General features: G+C 39.4%; 1 pseudogene; it reads right to left on the reverse strand.

The window, feature by feature from the left end:
• Window positions 1-17852: 17852 nt before the first annotated feature.
• On the reverse strand, window positions 17853-18320 carry LOC106834857 (ubiquitin-ribosomal protein eS31 fusion protein-like; annotated as a pseudogene).
• Window positions 18321-18924: the final 604 nt, after the last annotated feature.

Consider the following 18924-nt stretch of genomic DNA (forward strand, 5'->3'; position numbering starts at 1 on the left):
GGGCAGACTGGGGATGTTGCTGACCTTACTGGGTGGAGAACTGGCAGACCCTTGGGGAAATGGAAATGGGAAAATGGTATCCCAGTCCATTATCTTTTTCTGTAAGCATCTCCTCACCTGCCCACCCCCTACCCTCTCTCAGCTCCTGATAAAAATAAAATGATCTATAATAATATAAATATAAGTGAACTATAAATAAACACAAATATAAAAAGTAAAAAAAATGCTTGTATTCATTTGTCACTCTTCTGTGCCTTTGTCCATGACCCGCCTTTGCCTGAAATGATCTGCCGCCAACTTTCTTCTGCCTGTGAACTCTTACTGATCCTTAACCTCCATTCTGGGGAAGCTCTTCTCTCATAGTCTTCAATGCCCCCTCCTTCTCCCAGAGATTTAGTTACTTCTTTCTTCTCTGTACCTCCTTGCAGGGCACAAATATTAGGGTATATGCTGACATTAAGAACCTGAGCCAGTTAATTTGGGTCTCTCTAAATCTGCTCAGTATCAGGGACCCACTGAGTGAAGGTGAGAGGAGGTACCTGCATAAAAATCTGCTGCCTTTGTGTCTCTGTTCCCGGGAGCATCCAGTGTCCCCTCTTTGATAATAGGTAGAGGGCAGTAAAAGAGTATCTTCATGACAGCCATTTGGGGATTACCAGACTTAGGGAAAGAAGGCAATTAAATATGAATTGTATGAGACTTCTACGATGGGCCAGACTTCCCGCTGGGCCTGTCTTTTGCTTGGAGGGCTCTCACAGGAAATTGGTCACTGCAGACTCACGTGGCAGGAGAGCTCAAGGAGAGTATTTAATGCAGCTCTTTGACATGTGGTTTGAAAGCTTCAGAGTCCGGGTACTACTTTGTGAGTCTCCCATTTCAGTGGCTCTTATATAAGTTGGAATGCAGCATTGGGTTTCCCCCAAACTAGAAGGCAACTGTGATTGATTTCTTGATCTTTGAAGGCAGTGCCCTGCTTCAATATAATGGGAAACAAAAGGCTGTCAACAGCAGGGGTGTATCTGCCTCCTAAGCCTTGTATAGGCTTCCACTGCAGGATTGATCACATTGGTTTATAACTTTTATTTTATATGCAAGTTTCATACTGAATCTGTGTGCTTCCTGGGTCCCTAGTACCAAAAAGAGTTCCTAAAAAATAGTAAGCACCGGGTATATATTTGTTGCCTTGAATGTATAAAGTATTGGTAATGACTGAGTATTATGGTGGAACTGTACTATGTGTATATTGTGGGGTATAGTCCTAAAGTGAGCAAAAATCCCTGAAATCACTGTTGGCACCATAAAGGATGTAAACAGATTCTGTCTCAAAGTGCTGTACAGGTATATTTTCCCTACCTGGGTTAGACAGTTCTATGACTGGACAACATGAATTAGTTTGCTTATATTCTAGGGGTATCTTTGCAGGGCATAGATGTTGTATTTTTAAACATGAGGATTACACTTGGGGTGATATGCTCACACAAGCACAGACACACAGGAACTAGGAGGGACGAGGCAACAGCTGATTCACACTCACATTGCACTCTTATTCTAGGATTCTCCTCGGTGAAAGAAGTTGTGGACACAGTTGAACTTTAAAAATTGTTTCTCTTTTTCTCTCTCTTTAGCAAGTAAGTTGAAACAGTGTAAGCAAGAATGCACATACATCTGTTATACCTTTCCTGGGGTGTTTACATTTCACATTGCTCAAAATCTTGAGCCAAAAGAATTATCTTCTAACTGTGGAATTGGATTATTGCCTTACAAAATGCATTTCTTTATTTTTATTTATTTATTTATTTTTTAAAAGATTTTATTTTTTCCTTTTTCTCCCCAAAGCCCCCAGTACATAGTTGTATATTCTTTGTTGTGGATTCTTTTAGTTGTGGTATGTGGGACGCTGCCTCAGCGTGGTTCGATGAGCAGTGCCATGTCCGTGCCCAGGATTTGAACCAACGAAACACTGGGCCGCCTGCAGCGGAGGGTGCGAACCCAACCACTCGGCCACGGGGCCAGCCCCTGCATTTCTTTATTTTTGAATGGGCAATACAGCCACTTGATTCAAAATTTGAAAGGTATAAAAAGGCATATAGTGAAAAGTCTCTTTCTCATCCTTTTGTCTCATAGGATAAAATTATGAAAAAACTCCATGTTTCTTGCCCTTATGGGGCTTACAGTGTACTCAGGGGGACAGACAGTTACAAAATCATAACAACAAATGTCAAATTGCAATTGTGACAAATTCTATGAAGGAGAGACACTAGGTACTGTGAGTACCTATATTAGGATGACTTGACTAGTCAATGAGATCATGGATGGCTTCCCTGAGGAAAATGAAACAGGAAAGGGACCTAAAGGATGAATAGTAGTTAACTAGTTGAAGAGGGGAAGAAAGAGCATTTATCGCAAAGGGCTAAAACACAGAGTTCCTCTGGTGGGAGGGAGAATGAGGGACAGAAAGGAGGCTAGTGTGGCTGGAGGGCAGAAAGTGAAGGGGCACAGGGTAGAAGATGAGGCTGGAGAGGTAGGCAAATTTTTGACCATACAGGCATTTAAGGTATGTTAAGGGGTATGTTTTTTCCCAAGAGAAATGAGATGCCATTAAAAGGTTTAAGTAGAGAGTGCATGAGACATGATCAGATTTATGTATCAATCAGATAGCTCTCTCTAGCTGCAATGTGGATAACCAGCTGTAATGGTGGGGGGAAGAAGGAACATGGGGGACTGCTTATAAATATGTTGCAGTAGTCTCGGTGAGAAACGATGGTAGCTTGATCTAGGTTAATGGTAGTAGAAATGAAGGGAAATGGATGGAGTTGAGTGATCTTTAGGAAAAAACATTCTTATTCCCTGGCAATAAATTTGGTGTGTGGGATAAGGGACATAAACACATCAAAGACAAATATTAGATTTGATGCTTGCGCAACTGTGTAGAAGACTGCGACATTTCCTATGCTATAGAATCCTGGAGAAGAACCTCTCCTTTATTTTGAATTGTGGGTAATTATCAGTTTGATTTTGGTTCTTTTGATTTTGATGTGCCATTAAGATACTCAAGAGGAAGTTTCAAGTAGCTCTCTGGATTTATGGATCTGGAACACGGAAGAAGTGTGAGTTGGACATAAAATATATTAGTTATTTGCAAATAGAAAAGTCATTCTGCTTGGATGAATGGATCATCCAAGAGAGTGGTGAGTGTGAAAGAGAGAGGGCTACATTTCAACACTTGAGCAACAAAATGTTTATTTTCTAGGCAGAGAAGGATGAGCAAGCAAAAGGATAAAATTTTAACACAGAAACAAGGAGAAAGAGAATGTTTCAGGAAAGGAGAAGAGGAGGATATCAACAGTGACAAGTGTTGCTGAGAAGTCAAAGGAGAAGAAGACTGTAAAACATCACGTTGGCTTAGCAAAGTAGAGGTTAATGATGGCTTTCGCCTTATATTTTTTGATGGATCATTGAGGTCAAAGAGTAGAGTGGGCTGAGCTGTGAATATGAGGTGAAGAAATGGAGACCACAAATACAAAATCTTTCAAAAGATCAGTGCTGTCTAATAGGACATTATTGAGAGATTTGAGCTTTAAAAAATTCAGTGGGGAGAGTTCTAGTTCTGGTAATGACATACAATCTGCTTTAGACCTACTTTCCCACTTAGGACAACTAGAAAAGCTGGGCATTGTAAATCTATAAGAAGGGCACTGAAATATCCCAGGGCCAGGTTCTTGGAAAGAAGGCTTGGAGTGATGAGTCCAGCATTCGGGACTGATTTTACGTTGGAGGCATTTGCTTATTTCATTTGCTGATGAAGAGCTGAACACAGCTTCAACAAACTCATGGATTTGCAAAGTTGTAAGATTGGGTTTTAGTGCCTTTCAAAGAAAAGGTGCCCCAGTGAACCACAATCTTTAGATTAAAACCACAAGAGCTTATCATTACTATATGAGTAAGGGTGACCCAGAAATAGACCAGCCCTCAGACCCCAGAAATAGAAACTGAAGTTTAGATTTGAATAATCTCAATCCCTGATTGGCGTATGGTGCTTTGGGATTGTTAATACTCCAATCTCCTTGTCTGCAGAAGGAAGTTAAATCCTCTCTAGAAGCTAACATATCCAAAGGTTCAAATCATCTCTCTATTTTAAATAATATTCAAAATTCAAGAAAAAATAACCAGACATAAAAGTAGACAACTTGACTATAAATTAAGGGAGATGATAGACTATAGAAATATTCTCCTAAAGCATCAGACAAGGAAGTTATCAGTCATAGACTTGCAAATAACCATGCTTAAAGAATTAAAAGAATATTAATTATGATGAAAGATTTATTCACCAGGAGGATATAACAATTCTAAACTTATATGTACCTAAAAACTTACTTTCAAAACATGTAGAGCAAAAATTCACAGATTAAAAGAAAAATAGTTAAATCTACCATCATAGTGGGAAATTTTAATATACTTTTTCTCAGTAACTGATAGAACAACTAAAAAAAAATCAATAGAAATATAAAAGACTTGAACAACACAATGAAAAACTTGACCTAATGGGCATATATACTACATTGTATGCAATGGCTGCAAAAGTTTTTGCATATTTTCTAAATTCACATGCAATATTCAACAAAATTGGGGGCCAGCTCCATGGTGGAGTGGTTAAGTTCATGCACTCTACTTCGGTGGCCCGGGGTTTGCTGGTTTGGATCCTGAGTGGGGACCTAGTGCCGCTCATCAAGCCATGTTGTGGTGGCATCCCATATGGAAGAACTAAGAGGCCCTACAACTAGGATATTCAACCATGTACTTTGGGGCTTTGGGGAGAAATAAAAAAAGAGGAAGACTGGAAACAGGTGTTAGCTCAGGGCCAATCTTCCTCATCAAAAAGCATACCTTTAAAAAAATTTGCAATATGCCATGCCATAAAGTAAATGTCTTAACAAATTTCAAAAGATTAAAATTATTTGAACTGTGTGTTATTTAATCCAGTGGAAAGAAATTAGTAAACAAGAGAACTAGAAAACCCCCAAATGTACGAAAGTTAATCAGTATACTTTTAAAAATCTACGGGTCAAAGAAGAAATCACAAGGTAAATTAGAAAATATTTTAAGCTGAATGGAAATAAAAATAAGACATTTTCATATGACATATTGTGAGATGCAGCAAAAGCTATGCATAAAGGGAAGTTTATGTCCTTACATGCATATATTATAAAAGAACAAGGTAAAGGTAAATGATTTAAGCATCTATCTGAAGAAGTTAGGGAAAAGGAACAGCAAATTAAACCCAAATAAAGTAGAAGGAAAATAATAAAGACTGGAGCAGAAATTATAAGAATGTTTCCTAATGTACAATAGAGTACATCATTGAAGCTGACAGTGGTTCCTTGAAAAGAATAGTTGGTAATAAACACATGGTAAAATTGATCAATAAACAGGGAGAGATGAAAATAAGACTTCATTATATATCCTACAGGCCTTAAAAAAATTATAAAAGACTTTATGGCAATACATTAGAAAATTTAGATAAATGGACAAATTATTAGAAATACTAAATTTACCAAATTTAGATGAAATGGAAAACCCAATAAAAAAATTCAACTCACCAAAACAAAAAGAAAATCTGAAGAATTCTACAAGAATTACCAAAAAAAAATTGTATCAGCAATTCGAAACTGTTGCTCAAAGACAGCTCCAGGTTCAGATGGCTTATCTGATGAGTTTTACCAATTACTTGAGAAAGAAACCATACCAGTTTTATATAATCTCTTCTAGTGAGGAGAAAAAGAGGGAGAATTTCCCAACTCAGGTTTTAAAAATACAGCAAATCAAATATCCATCACTCAAAAAATTGAAATCTGTTCCAAAAATGTTTTTGTGTGTGTGAGAAAGATTGGCCCTGAGCTAACATCTGTTGCAATCTTCCTCTTTGTGCTTGAGGAAGATTGTCACTGAGCTAACATCTGTTGCAATCTTCCTCTTTGTGCTTGAGGAAGATTGGCCCTGAGCTGACGTCTGCGCGTTTTCCTCTATTTTATGTGGGATGCTGCCACAGCGTGCTAAGTCTGTACTTACGATTCACACCTGTGAACCCCAGGCCACTGCAGCAGAGCACTCGAACTTAACCACTATGCCACTGGGCCAGCCTCCCTATTCTGAAATGTTTTCTTTTAAACAAAGTCTAGGGTATTTCAATTATTTAATTTTCATTTTGGTTCGAGCCCCTTTGATTTGCAAAAATAATTATTTTTTCCCAAGTAAATTGATAGTAGACTGGGAACTCTTGGCTTCAACGAACCAGCCATAAAATAATTTTCTGATGTGTAAGTTAGTTACCAATAAAGGTACAATTTCTAATTTCAATAACTGAACCTGAGACAAATGTTCCTTTAATAATGGATGCATCTTTCTGCTTCTAGGTAGGCAGTCATTTATAACAACTAGTTCACTTGCTTTTTAGGTAAAATACCTCATTGCTTAAATAGACAAGATATTAACGTTAGACACATTTCTCCATTAATAACCTCTGCAAAATTGTGAGGTTCTCTATTTTTGAGCAAAGTTAAAAACACCTTTGATGCATAGATTTAGTGATGGCTTCTGGAAGATACTTAAATGAACACAGTAACTTTAGCGATTCACCTGCAAGATGAACACCTATTTAATTTACAATATTTGCAGTTTTTATAATATGAACTACAACCTTCTATTGCCTTCACTCTAATAAAGGGTAATGGTGAGATATTTTTATGTGAAAGAGACTTCATTCCTATATTCTTTAGAAATTCTCTTTTTGGGCATCTACTGAACATGAGTGTTTAGGTAGATACATGCATAGCCAAATTCTACATTAGAAACATAGGTTAAAAGGAGATATTAGCTGATAGACGAAGCATCAATTGGTTTATTCTTTCTCTAAAACATGAGTGTTTTTAAAAAGGTCATTAGGAACTGCAGAAATAACTTCATAAATGAGGATGTATACAAGAGAGGACATTTTATCCATGAATAACCAGAGAAACCATAAAGGGTGTTATGAGCTTTGCTGCTAGCTTGAGAAATTAAAGTTCAAGAAATATTGGCAACCAGGATTTTCCTTTGTTTCCATCATGTTTACAGTCTCTTTCACAAAAATGATTTTCAAAATAGAATGGGAAGTTTTTACTCCCAACCGTTGCCTTTGAACATGTGAGCAAGTTCAACTCTTATATTGCCACCTGCTCTCAAAGCCAGGTTCATATTTCCAACCAAGAGTGATTTTACAGTTTGCACAATAGTTATCTGCTACAACATGTTAGCTGGGGAGAAGGACTGTCCTCTCCTGGACCACAGGCCACCGTCACCCAGAATTAAAGAGGTGGGCTTGATGTTGACTAACATGAAAGGACTTGGAGATCAACACAGTGGGATTTGCTAAATGGGCTTTCCAGTGGATACAGCAGTAAATTCAAGGACAATTTGGCAGATACCCTTGGCAAGTTTTTGAGTTTGTCATTTTTATCATCTCTGCTGGAAGTTTCTTATTCAGCTCAGGGCTGGCACATGAAGAATTGCAACTCTGCTGGATTCTATGACAAAAGAATCCCTGGAATAGGCTGGCAAAAGCTGTTATTTTGAAGAGTGTGAGGCACTTTCTACATAGATGAGGAGAGAGAAAATGTCACAGTACATGCTTAGCAGTCCGTGTCCTGGCCAGCTCCCCTACCCACAGCCCCAGCTCACAGCACCTATCTGCCAGGTACTCGCTGTCACCAGCTGGCTCAACAGTCAATCAATTTGCTGCATGACTGGGTGTTACATGCTTAGGCTCAGGCTGTCAGGCAGCCCTGGCTTTGTGGCTGTTGGCTCCTCCATGGGGCATGAAGCATTCTCCCTGTCATGAACCAAACTCATTTTGTAAGGCCTGCTTAATCTTGATAACATGGCCTGATATGGATGTATGGAAAAGCAAAATTACAGGCCACTCTCACTCATGAATGTTGACTAAAAAAATCCAAAGTAAGTACTAGAAAAGTGAATCTTGCAATACATAAAAAGGATAATATATCAGCACCAAGTTGTTTTTTGTGCCATAAATGTAAGGCTGCTTCAACATTCAAAAATCAACCCACGTAATTCATTGTATTAAAGAACAAAGGAGGAAAGTCATACATGATCTGTAAGTCACATAATACTTACCTAATAGGTAAACTGAAAAGAATAATGGATTAAGATTCTCACTCTTTTTTTTCCATTGGATAGATGGAATTTTTGTTATTGTTTGTTGAAAAGTTATATATTCTATTTTTTGTTCTTTTAATGGTTGCCTTCATCATAAGACTCATGTTTATTTATCTCTATCAATTCCTTAAACATATCAACATTTATTACTCTTAAGAGAAGGACACTCACATTCACTCCTACACCTCTGCCTCCCCCACCAGCTCCATCATGTTGATGTTGTCTAGAATTTTATTTCTAGTTTATTACAGATATATCTTCTCTTCTTTTCTTTAGACCTTTAAAATTGTTTGGACGATAGTATTTCTGCCCGAGAAATTTGATACCCCATTACTTCTCATATCTCTTGTACTTCTGAATGTGTTTCCTTACTATTATATGGGTTTTTGTGTAGCAAAACTTTTAAAGCCTGTGTGACCAAGAATATTTTATTATGTCCTCACATTTAAATGACAATTTGGTTGCTTAGAAAACTAGTTTTAAATATATCTTTCTTCAATACTTTACAGATACTGTTCCATTGATTTCTTGTACGTAGTATTGAGGTTGATAGGTGTCATTACAATATGATTCTTGTTCTTTTATAGATGATCTGCTCCTTCGTTCTAGAAGCTTTCAGAATTTTTTCTTTGTCTTTGATAATCTTAAATTTCACCTCTACACAGAGGTGTACCTTTCCTTATATCTTCGGTTTGGCATTCTACAGGTCTTTTTATTTATTTTTTAATTTATTATTATTATTTTTTAAAGATTTTATTTTTCCTTTTTCTCCCCAAAGCCCCCCGGTACATAGTTGTATATTCTTCGTTGTGGGTCCTTCCAGTTGTGGCATGTGGGATGCTGCCTCAGCGTGGTTTGACGAGCAGTGTCATGTCTGCGCCCAGGATTCGAACCAACGAAACACTGGGCCGCCGAAGCGGAGCGCGCGAACTTAACCACTCGGCCATGGGGCCAGCCCCTCTATAGGTCTTTTTAATTTCAGGACTTTTATTTAGCTTTATTTCTAGGAAATTTATTTCCACTATTTCTTCAAATATTTTCTCCTCTTTATTTTATCTTTCTTTCTGGGAGTCCAGTTATCCAGATGGAGCTTGTTTTTCCTTCTCGCACATCTCTAAAATCCTCTTTCCCACTTTCTTTATTCTTTCCTCCTGCCTCCTGGGAGAGCTGCTCAATGTGTGTGTCACACATTTGTTCTCCAGCAGTACCTGTGATCTCGTATTTCCCTGGAGGTATCTTAGCTAAGATACCCTGTCTGATAGTGTGTCAGATAATGTGTGTTGGGAGAGTTAAGGGAAAAGCTGAGGATGAATCACAGGGCACTGATGCTTTGCCCAAAAGAACCACTGCCTAACACTCTTGTTGGCTGTCCTCTCACCAGGTAAGTCCTTGTGCCAAGGTTTCACTTTTAACCCTTGGGAGCGAACCAGTTCTTGAAGGAACCAGCCCCGCTAGGTTGTAATTCATTGCCTTGCAAGATTGAAAAGGCTGTGTTTTTCTTCCTTCTCTCAGGTCATTGTACTTAACTTACCAAAGGACGTTCTTTCAAAAATACTCCAATAAAAAACAAATAACTACATAAAGCAGAAAACAAATGAAAAGGCAACAAACCACTCAAAACCTTCAAAACCAAACAAACATGTCAACACACACACATTCCTGGAATCTTCCAAACCAGTTGCAACATGGGAATCTTTTACCATAGGCTGAATGAGTATAAGTTTGGGCAGTAAAGAAGTCTTTCAAGAACAGTGCATCCTCAAGTACCTATTTTTCCAGCGATGGTTCCAAGGTCTGAGCAGTGCAGTTTGCAGCACTGTTTATGTGTTTAAGGGACTGGCGAATCCCTGGCTCTGTCAAATGGACAGGTTTTGCTAGATAGGAGGACACAGATATATTCTAAACTGGTTAGTCTAGTATTCCCTATCCTCACTTCATTCTTCTCCCCCATCCCCTTAAACAAAAACAAAACCCCCCAAACAATGAAGCAAACAATCTTGAAACTCTAGAATCCCTAGATGCATAATGGGCATGTTAGGGCTTTTAGAAAGGTAGTTTTTGGTTCTAGTGGACTTTTTCTACACTTCAAGGTCATCTAAAGAATAAATAAGCAGCTGTTATTTTTCTATGAATGTAGGACTCAACTTACTAAATAGACTGAAAAGCCATAATACCAACCAAACCAAACCACAACAAGAGAAGCAGCAACAGTAAAAACACGAAACACCAGACACTCAAAATTCTAAGAATGGTGTTTAATGGCTCATCTGAGACCAGCTGCAGAGGTCTGTCCTTTAAGGACTGAACCATAAGCAGAGGTCCCTGAGGCCTGCAGCCCAAGGTCATGGCTGCCATTTTGTAGAGTCTTTGGTGTGTGCATTTTTGCAACAACTTGCAAGGAAGAGCTTTGCAATCGGGTGGGGTAGCCATTCTCTCTTCAGTGTATACTCTGTCTTGTACAGCCCTGGGTGCTTCTTCTGTGTGACGCTCTCTAACTGTGGTTTGACCTGTCATCCTACTAGCCCAGCCAGGGAGCCCTCTGGAGACTGACTAGCTTGTGCGGAGACAGTGTGGCAGAGGAGAAAGAGTCAGATGCGCTGGGCTAGAGATGTTATTTGACTTCCCCTAGGAAATTCGTAAGGCTCAAGGCCTTCAGGAAAATTGCTGTAGTGTAACTTTGTGAAAGTCAGATAATTTATGAGAGCAGGGGTTGGCAAACTTTTTTTTTAAAGGGCCAGATAATACATATTTCAGGGTTTGTGGACTATAGGGTCTCTGTCACAACTACTCAACTCTGGCATTGTAGCAAAAGCAGCCTTAGGCAATGTGTAAGTGAATGGTTGCAGCTGTGTTCTAATAAAATTTTGTAAAACAGGTGCAAGGGGCTGAATTTGGCCCATGGACCATAGATTGCCTGCTTGTGTCTTTGAGCCTTGAGGAATCTCATGAGTAAAATGGGGTGGTGGGTAGTAGTCCCCACCTACGGTAATATGTTAGAACCCAGTTAGAATATAAAGATGATGATTTTATTTTTAAACCAACTATATGTGTGGGTAGTTATAAGTAGGGGTTGATTTTTAGGTGGAACTTAAATGCCTTGAGAGAGTCAATGGCCTTTCTATAGCCTAGGCAAATCCAATTTTCTGGATGAAAGGAAAAGTCTTCATATGGTTTTTCTGGCTACCCAGTAGTCCTAATAGAAAGATGCCTATATGAATCAATGTCAATGAATATGAAACTTGCAGATTAAGTTTCCCCAGGAATGCATGGGAAATAGGAGTGGGCAGAACTTGGAGGTGGGAAAAAGAAATGGTCTTTGGCTGTATATGCCTAGACTTTGCTAAACTGTCTCTTGTGGAAAAAATAATGATTTTGCACAAAGCCATTTGGCTTAGGAAATATTCTTCAGTTACTCTAACAAAATGTGCTTGGTTGCCTTTGGCTACTCCTAAGGAGGAAGGTTTAGCTAAGAATTAGTTGCTCAGGAAGGCAGAGAGAAGGAGAACCTTCTAGGAGGCTTGCCCTGGGAGGTGATAGGACTTCCAGGAAGGAGAGCTTGGGATACAATAGTGCTGCGAATCAAGGTGCAGGGGGTATGCGGGGGCCTGTGAGCAGCTCGGCTGTCTCCTGGCCTCACATCCAGGACACCCTCCTCACCCTGGGACCTGCCCACAGAAAGGGAACCGTCAGCCTGTATTGATTGATTGGCTGGGCTTGTGTTGATTTGTCTGATTTAAATCAGAAATCTTTTTTCTTAGATGGCTGGTCAGCTTTTCCTTTTAAAGTGGTAAATAACCGTCCATGACCGGAGGGTCACAAGCAGCTTTCTTTGCTTTTATTTACAACCCACGATCTCATTTTAGCAATGGAAATTAGAAAGCTACCTCTTTGCTCCCGTGTTTCACATATGCCCAGATATTAGCATTTAAGTGATTAAAAAGTAGTATCTCTCTGCAAAAGCTGTGGATAACATTTTTATATTCTTAAACAACTCTTTTAAAACAAAGCAAATTGCTCCACTCCCCAAATCTAGGCACAGGGGCCCTAGAGATTTGTTTCAAGGATGTGAAAATGTTTCTTTCTGTTTTTCTGTGACTTGAAAAGCCTACAACTTAAAGTATAATATGGACTGAGCAATTTAATCTATTTAATAGACACACCAATCAAAAGATACATCTAACTGGTCCTGGGAACCAGTGTGAAAAATCTGAGTGTGCTCTGCATGAGGAGGAAATGACTGTGTGTGACGTCTGCAGAACCCGTGAACACACCCAGACAGACGTAGCACACAGAGGGAATCACGTTTATTCTCAGAATGTATGCCACTTGGAAATGCTCTTCACTATTAATAAGTAAATGGATCAAAAACTTCTAATTTTCTCTTATTATCAAAAACAAACGAACCAACAAATAGACAAAAATAGTATCTCTCAAATAAGAGTCCTGAGTTAGGACGCTGGGCTAGGATGGATGGGCGCTTCTGCTCTGTTGGTCGCTAGATTTCCTCTAGGCTGTTGTTCTATCTTCAGCATCCTATGGTGTAACCCTCATCTGCTTGGTGTGTGCTGTGTTTGCGAGTGTGTACACATCATAAGAATATATGTTTATCCTTTGGGACTCTCTAGCACCATGTTAATTTTAAATGAAAAAAAAAGCAGCCAATAACATTCTCTCCTGTTGTCTTTTCCAGCAACAAAGCTGTACGCCTCTGATTTATGTTGCCCCTTTGCAAGGAGTGAATCTTTTGAAGGCCCATCCTTATTGAGTCCTTGCTTCCTCACATCAAGCTACAAAGCTGTTGTTACTGAGGCTGGAGTTATAAGGGGCTCAGTCATGAGCCCAAAGTGCAGGGAAGGAGCTGGAAGCTGCTATGAATAACGAGAAAACCAAATGGGATGAGAGTAACAGTGACAACAGATAGCTTTGTCTTGTGTAAATTAGGTTTGTCTGGAGCAACAGAACCTAGGATAAACTCAAAGTGAAATTCCGTCTTCAGGCTCATGTTACCTTCAAAAGCAATTGGAAAAGCTCGAAAGTAACCTAAGCCACTTTCTAATCAGGAATATTCTTTCTGGGTGACATCACCAGTGAGAGCTAAGTCCTGAGTGGTTCCCTTTTTGATGGTACTGGTGGGCTTTGTTTTATCAGTTCACCCACTGGCTCGCCCACCTCTTCATTCCTGGGTGACTTGGCAAGAGAAACTCCCCACGATATTTTGCTATTTCTCCAGCAGACCGTCCTCTGTGCGCTCTGCTGCTCCTGTCTTTGTATCAACATTGTGCTCTAAAGTTGACAGCCCTCGGGTTTCACTTCACACTTAACAGGCAGAGCATTGTCAGGTTTTGAGTGAAAGGGTATAGTTTGTTTAAGCCTTATTCAGGATAAGTTGGAAGGAAAAGAGGTCTCTGGGTGCTCAGAATGACTTGTTTTCCTTCAGCTCTGAGAAGCACTGTCATTGGCTGACATATTTCCTGGAAAAAAAAATGAGTTCTAGGGGTAGCAAGGCATGAGGGAAGAAGTTTGGTCTTTAGAATCAGACAGAATTGGATTCTGATCCCAACAGTCCCAAACACCAGCTATTTAACGGCTGGAGACAACTAATTGGCCCCAAGTATTCATTTCCCCTTTCTTCTTTTGAAATTAGAAGAATGGGACACATCACTCTTCAGGTTGAAACTATATTTCCCAGACTCTTGGAATTAGATGTGGGCAAATGACTAAATTCTCGCACGTGGAATGTCAGTGGCAGTGACAGGTGAAGTATCAGCATCACCTCCTTAAAAGAAATCACCAGCCCTTCACGACTTACTGTGGCTTGTTCTTATGGGTTGAAACACTGAGGTGGCACCAAGGAGCCAGTCCCAGCAGGCTGAAGAAGCCTGCCCTGTAGAAAATGGTGGAGCAACACCATAGAAGGAACCTGGGTCCTTGAGTGATCACATGGAACAGAGCTGCTCACTTACCTTAGCCCACCTGCCTCTCTCTGTACTGTTAACTGAGAGAAGATAGAACTATCTTATCTTTGAGTCACTGTATTATTTTGTATAGCTTATGTTATTAATTATTAATTAGTTGTGTTATTAGTTAATTAGGAATAAGTTGACTTTGAGAAAGTTTCTTAACTTCTCTGCCACTCAGTTTTCTCATCAGCAAAACAAGGAAAATATATTGCTCACCTTCTTTACACACTTATTGTGAGGATTACACAAAGAAATGAATAAATGAATATTAGTATGTTTCTTGTGTATTCCGTGAGTGTCTAGTACTATTATTGTTTATGCATGCATCTACCAGGAAAGTACAGATGTTCAAGACAGATGAAATGAAAGCCTACAACATATTCTCATTTTCTCTGTGTCACAACTAAGGTGACCAACCATTCCAGTTTCCCTAGGACTGAGGGGGTTTCTGGGAGATGGGGCTTTCAGTTTTAAAAGTGGCACAGTCTCAAGCAAACTGAGTCAGGTTGGCCACCCTAGCTGGAGGCCCAGTGGGCCTTGCGCTGCTAAAATCAAGGCAGCCTCAGGAAAACTGGAAAGAGTTGGTTACTGTAATCACAACACACCAGCTGGAGAAGTTCTTTGAAATAAATGATAATTCTGAATTTGCATCCAGACTGTCTCCCTGGATCTGGTGGGAATTTAACCCACTGATGCCAACCCTACAACGTATATAATTTCTTTTTCTTTGAGACGCTCATGATTGCAGATAAGAAATGCTTGTTACGTATATCTGCCATTCCTAATCAGCTCCTTGCCATCCTGAAGAAGTGGGTGTTGTCACTCTTTTGTAGTAAGGAAATACAGGCTACAGCAATAAGCAAATGGTAACATAGTCATTGGGTCCCTTTGGGTAACTTTATGACCGATCTAATTCACTACTGGGTGATCACATTGATGGTTCCACACATTGGGAAGATGATTGAGATGTTGATCTCCTTTATTGGGGCATATTTGGTTCATTTATTATGAATACAAGTTTGTTCAGGGGAGGAGAGACCATAAGAACTGAGCTCACTGGTCCACTGTGCATTGCTTATGCTATATCTGAAATTGGATTTTGAGTTTACCTACTAGTAAATCGACTTAGGAAGAATTTAGAGGACAAAATCTAGCTTATTTTTTCTTGATATGACTTTCTTCAAATTTTATTTGTTTTCCCCCCTCCTCCTGAGTATGAGGAGAATTGCAATTATATCCTAGGTCAGGTCTGAGCTCATTCCTCCAAATATGACTGTCTCTAGCAGTCATCTGGATGCTAAGCACATGCATACTACATTCTGGAGGGGGTGCACTGGGGCAGTGAGGTGGGCCAGGATCCTGCATCCTCGGGGACCCCTCTTTACCTTTGATTCTGGAACATTTTTGTTGGTCTTTCTAACTTCTTTGTTGGTTGTAATAACTTGATGGTGATATTTTCCAGGATTTACTGGCATTATCTCTAGAAGTACCTGGAAGAAATCTTCATCTTAAGTGAAATCATATGGGAACAATAGCCCCTCTGGCAGCAGTAATGAACACTATATAATCAACATCAAGTGCGAAGCCAGTGTTGCTGTGGGGCTGTGATGGTTACTATTGTTGATTCCATTGGACTGGTTAGCTATAGGGCTGTCCCTTACCCCTCAGTTTCCCCAAACTTCATGCTGGACCCAAAAGACCAGGATTTGCCAGGATATCTGAGTATGATAGGTAGGCAGGCAGTCCAATTCTGTCTAGGGAAGGTGTTATCTAGCTTCACTGTCAAGATTGTATTTTCGTTGCTAAAAACTATTGCTTTCTTTTTTATTATTAAAGATTGGCACCTGAGCTAACATCTGTTGCCAATCTTCCTTTTTTTTTCTTCTTCTTCTTCTCCACAAAGCCCCCCAGTACATAGCCGTATATTCTAGTTGTGGGTGCCTCTGGTTGTGCTATATGGGAGACAGCCTCAGCATGGCCTGACAAGGGGTGCCATGTCTATGCTCAGGATCTGAACTGACAAAACCCTGGGCCCTCGAAGCGGAGCGCGTGTACTTAACTGCTCGGCCATGGGGCCAGCCCCAAACTATCGCTTTCTTATCAAACAGATATTTTGGCTATCTTTGCCAGAAAATTAACTTGATGAGGTGTTGCATACTTTTACAATGTTTCTCTCTGACATTGTAATGTTATGACTTTAGCTTGTGCAATATTTATGTGAGGTGAAGCACAGGTCTAGAAACTAACTTTTCTGAGTCAATAATCAGATGACTATTATTAGCTAGAAAAACAGAATGTACTTTCTCAAACTTGCTGTCTTCATTTTCAATGGCAGGGAAAAGCTCTTACTATAGTAATGGATTCTTAAACAATATATATGTATGATTTATATGAGTGGTATATGGCTAGAAACTTTTTTTCTTGTATTTTGAGGCTTAGCAGGTTCCTGTAAAGTTTTCTCTTTCAGAAAATTTGAAATTTCTAAGTGAGATTAATACCTCTGCTTCTGGCACTATGATTATTTTATAAAATTATAAAGAAGAAGGAGCTAAAAAAGTTACAGGGTTGCAAATATTGTCTTTGAGAACCTGAAAGAAAAATGGATATTATTTCTTTTTTATTTCATTGCAATGTTTATTAACTAGATTTAAATATCTTACTGGCATTGTTTTCTCTTGGGCTTCAATTTTCTTATCTCATATAGAAAAAAGAGATACAATAATATTTCAAAGGTTTGCTGTGGGAATTAAATGGGTAATGCTTATAAAGCTTTTGGCATGGTTTCAGGGACATAGCAAGAACTCAAAAAATGTTTTATTAATGACATTCTATTAATGCCATCATTATTGTCACTACATTGTCTAAAAACTGTGGGGCACGTAAAGAGCTACCTTCAAAGAATTTATAATCTAGTTGGTAAGATAGGGCTTAAGCTTGTGGATTTTTCCATAATATATGGTGGCACCATATGGGCCAAATTTCTGGTTCTATGTGAACTGTTAATATTGGACTAGGAAAGTCAGATTTTAGCCCGGTGAGTGGACCCTCGAGAAGAGATTGAGAGAACAGGGACAGAGGTTGAGTACTCAGAAAGCAGATACTGGTATTCACAACCAGAGTAAGCAATTGCAAGACACAAAACTTGGGAAGCAGTCTATGGATAAAACTGATAGGAAAAAATGAGCAGCCAAATTGGGGAGTAAGACTAGGTTTACTGGACAATTTAATTCAGGCAGGATTTTTTGTTGTGTTGCCTTGTTCCTTTCATAGGTCTAGAGCTCCTTTCTTGGTCTTTGCCTTGGTCCTTCCCTGTCTGGCTACTAACAACAGTGTATTGGTGTACCTGGGAAAGGTTTCACAGCGGAAATGGGACTCTAACTTGACCTTCATAGAAGGGAAGAATTTAGGCACGATGAAGAGGAAACAGAATTGCATATCAGTTGTAGGAAAGTGAGCACTAAATGAAGGCAAGATGAATGTGTGCCTGGGGCCCAATCATGAGGCCCTATGGGAGTGTCAGGGGATTTATATAAGGGAATAGTGGGATAAGTGGGCTGGAGCCCTATTGTGGTCAGCTTAAACAATCAAGTCTGGATTTCATCATTTAGGCAGAGGAAAGTGTTGATAAGTGTGAAGATTGACTTTTTTTTTAGTTCACATCTTTTACTCATTCATGTACAATTACTTGTTTTCTGGTTTGCTGAAGCAATGGGTCAGACAACATTTGCCACAATAATGTCTGTCAAAGTGGCTGGCCATAAAGACTCCAGCGTCACATTCACCTTAAGGGCACTTCCTACAAAGGTAACTGGTTTTTGCCATTCTCATCCACTTCATAGTGTTTCAGGACAGCCAGCTTAACCTTCTTTCTCTTACGCCTATTCTTTTTGGGAATGGTGTAAGAGATGTTCTTTCTTTTCTTAGCACCACCATGAAGTCTTAACACAAGATGAAAGTTTGGGTTCCTTTTGAAGTTGTAGTCACACTAAGTCCATCTTCCAGTTGCTTGCCGGCAAAAATGAGTCTTAGCTGATCAGGAGGAATTCCTGCCTTGTCCTGGATCTTGGCCTTTACATTTTCTAATGTATCTGAGGATTTAACCTTGAGAGTGATGTTCTTCTCCCTAATGGTTTTTATGTAAATCTGCATCTTGGTGGTGGTTCCACCATAGACCGTGTATTGGGAAGTTGAAGACTGATGTTTAAAGAATAACTTGCCTCAAGTCATTAGTGCTGCTAAGAAAGAAGATTAAGGTTGGAACCCAGATGAGTCTGCCTCCAAGCCTGTACTTTTTTCCACCACCTATGCCACCATAGGAAGTCTTTTGAGTTGGTAAAAGTTATACATGATCTCCAATACCCTGGAGGAAGAAGAGTCAAGAAAGAGTCCTACTGGGAAACCAATGTGATAAACCAGATGGGCAATGTCACAGCTATAAAAATTTTGACAGATCTCAATATGACAGCTATGTGAACAGGCATTAATAACTTTAATTTTACAAATGAAACAGAATATGCAGTTGATTCACATTATTCTCAGTAGTTTTGTTCTATAAAGTTGCCGCAAACACTGGGTTAGTGGTTACTCAGCCATATTGCTCATAGGGGAAACGTGGGGTTAGATTTCCGTGAGTCGCTGGCCACACTAATTTTGTTGACTGATCAGTACATAACCTTGTTTGATGTGTTTTAGTGTTCCGTTTAAAGACATCTTGTTTAATATATATTGTTGATTCATTAATATTGATATCATA

This window comes from Equus asinus, chromosome 23 (genome assembly GCF_041296235.1).
Source record: "Equus asinus isolate D_3611 breed Donkey chromosome 23, EquAss-T2T_v2, whole genome shotgun sequence".
NCBI lineage: Eukaryota > Metazoa > Chordata > Mammalia > Perissodactyla > Equidae > Equus > Equus asinus.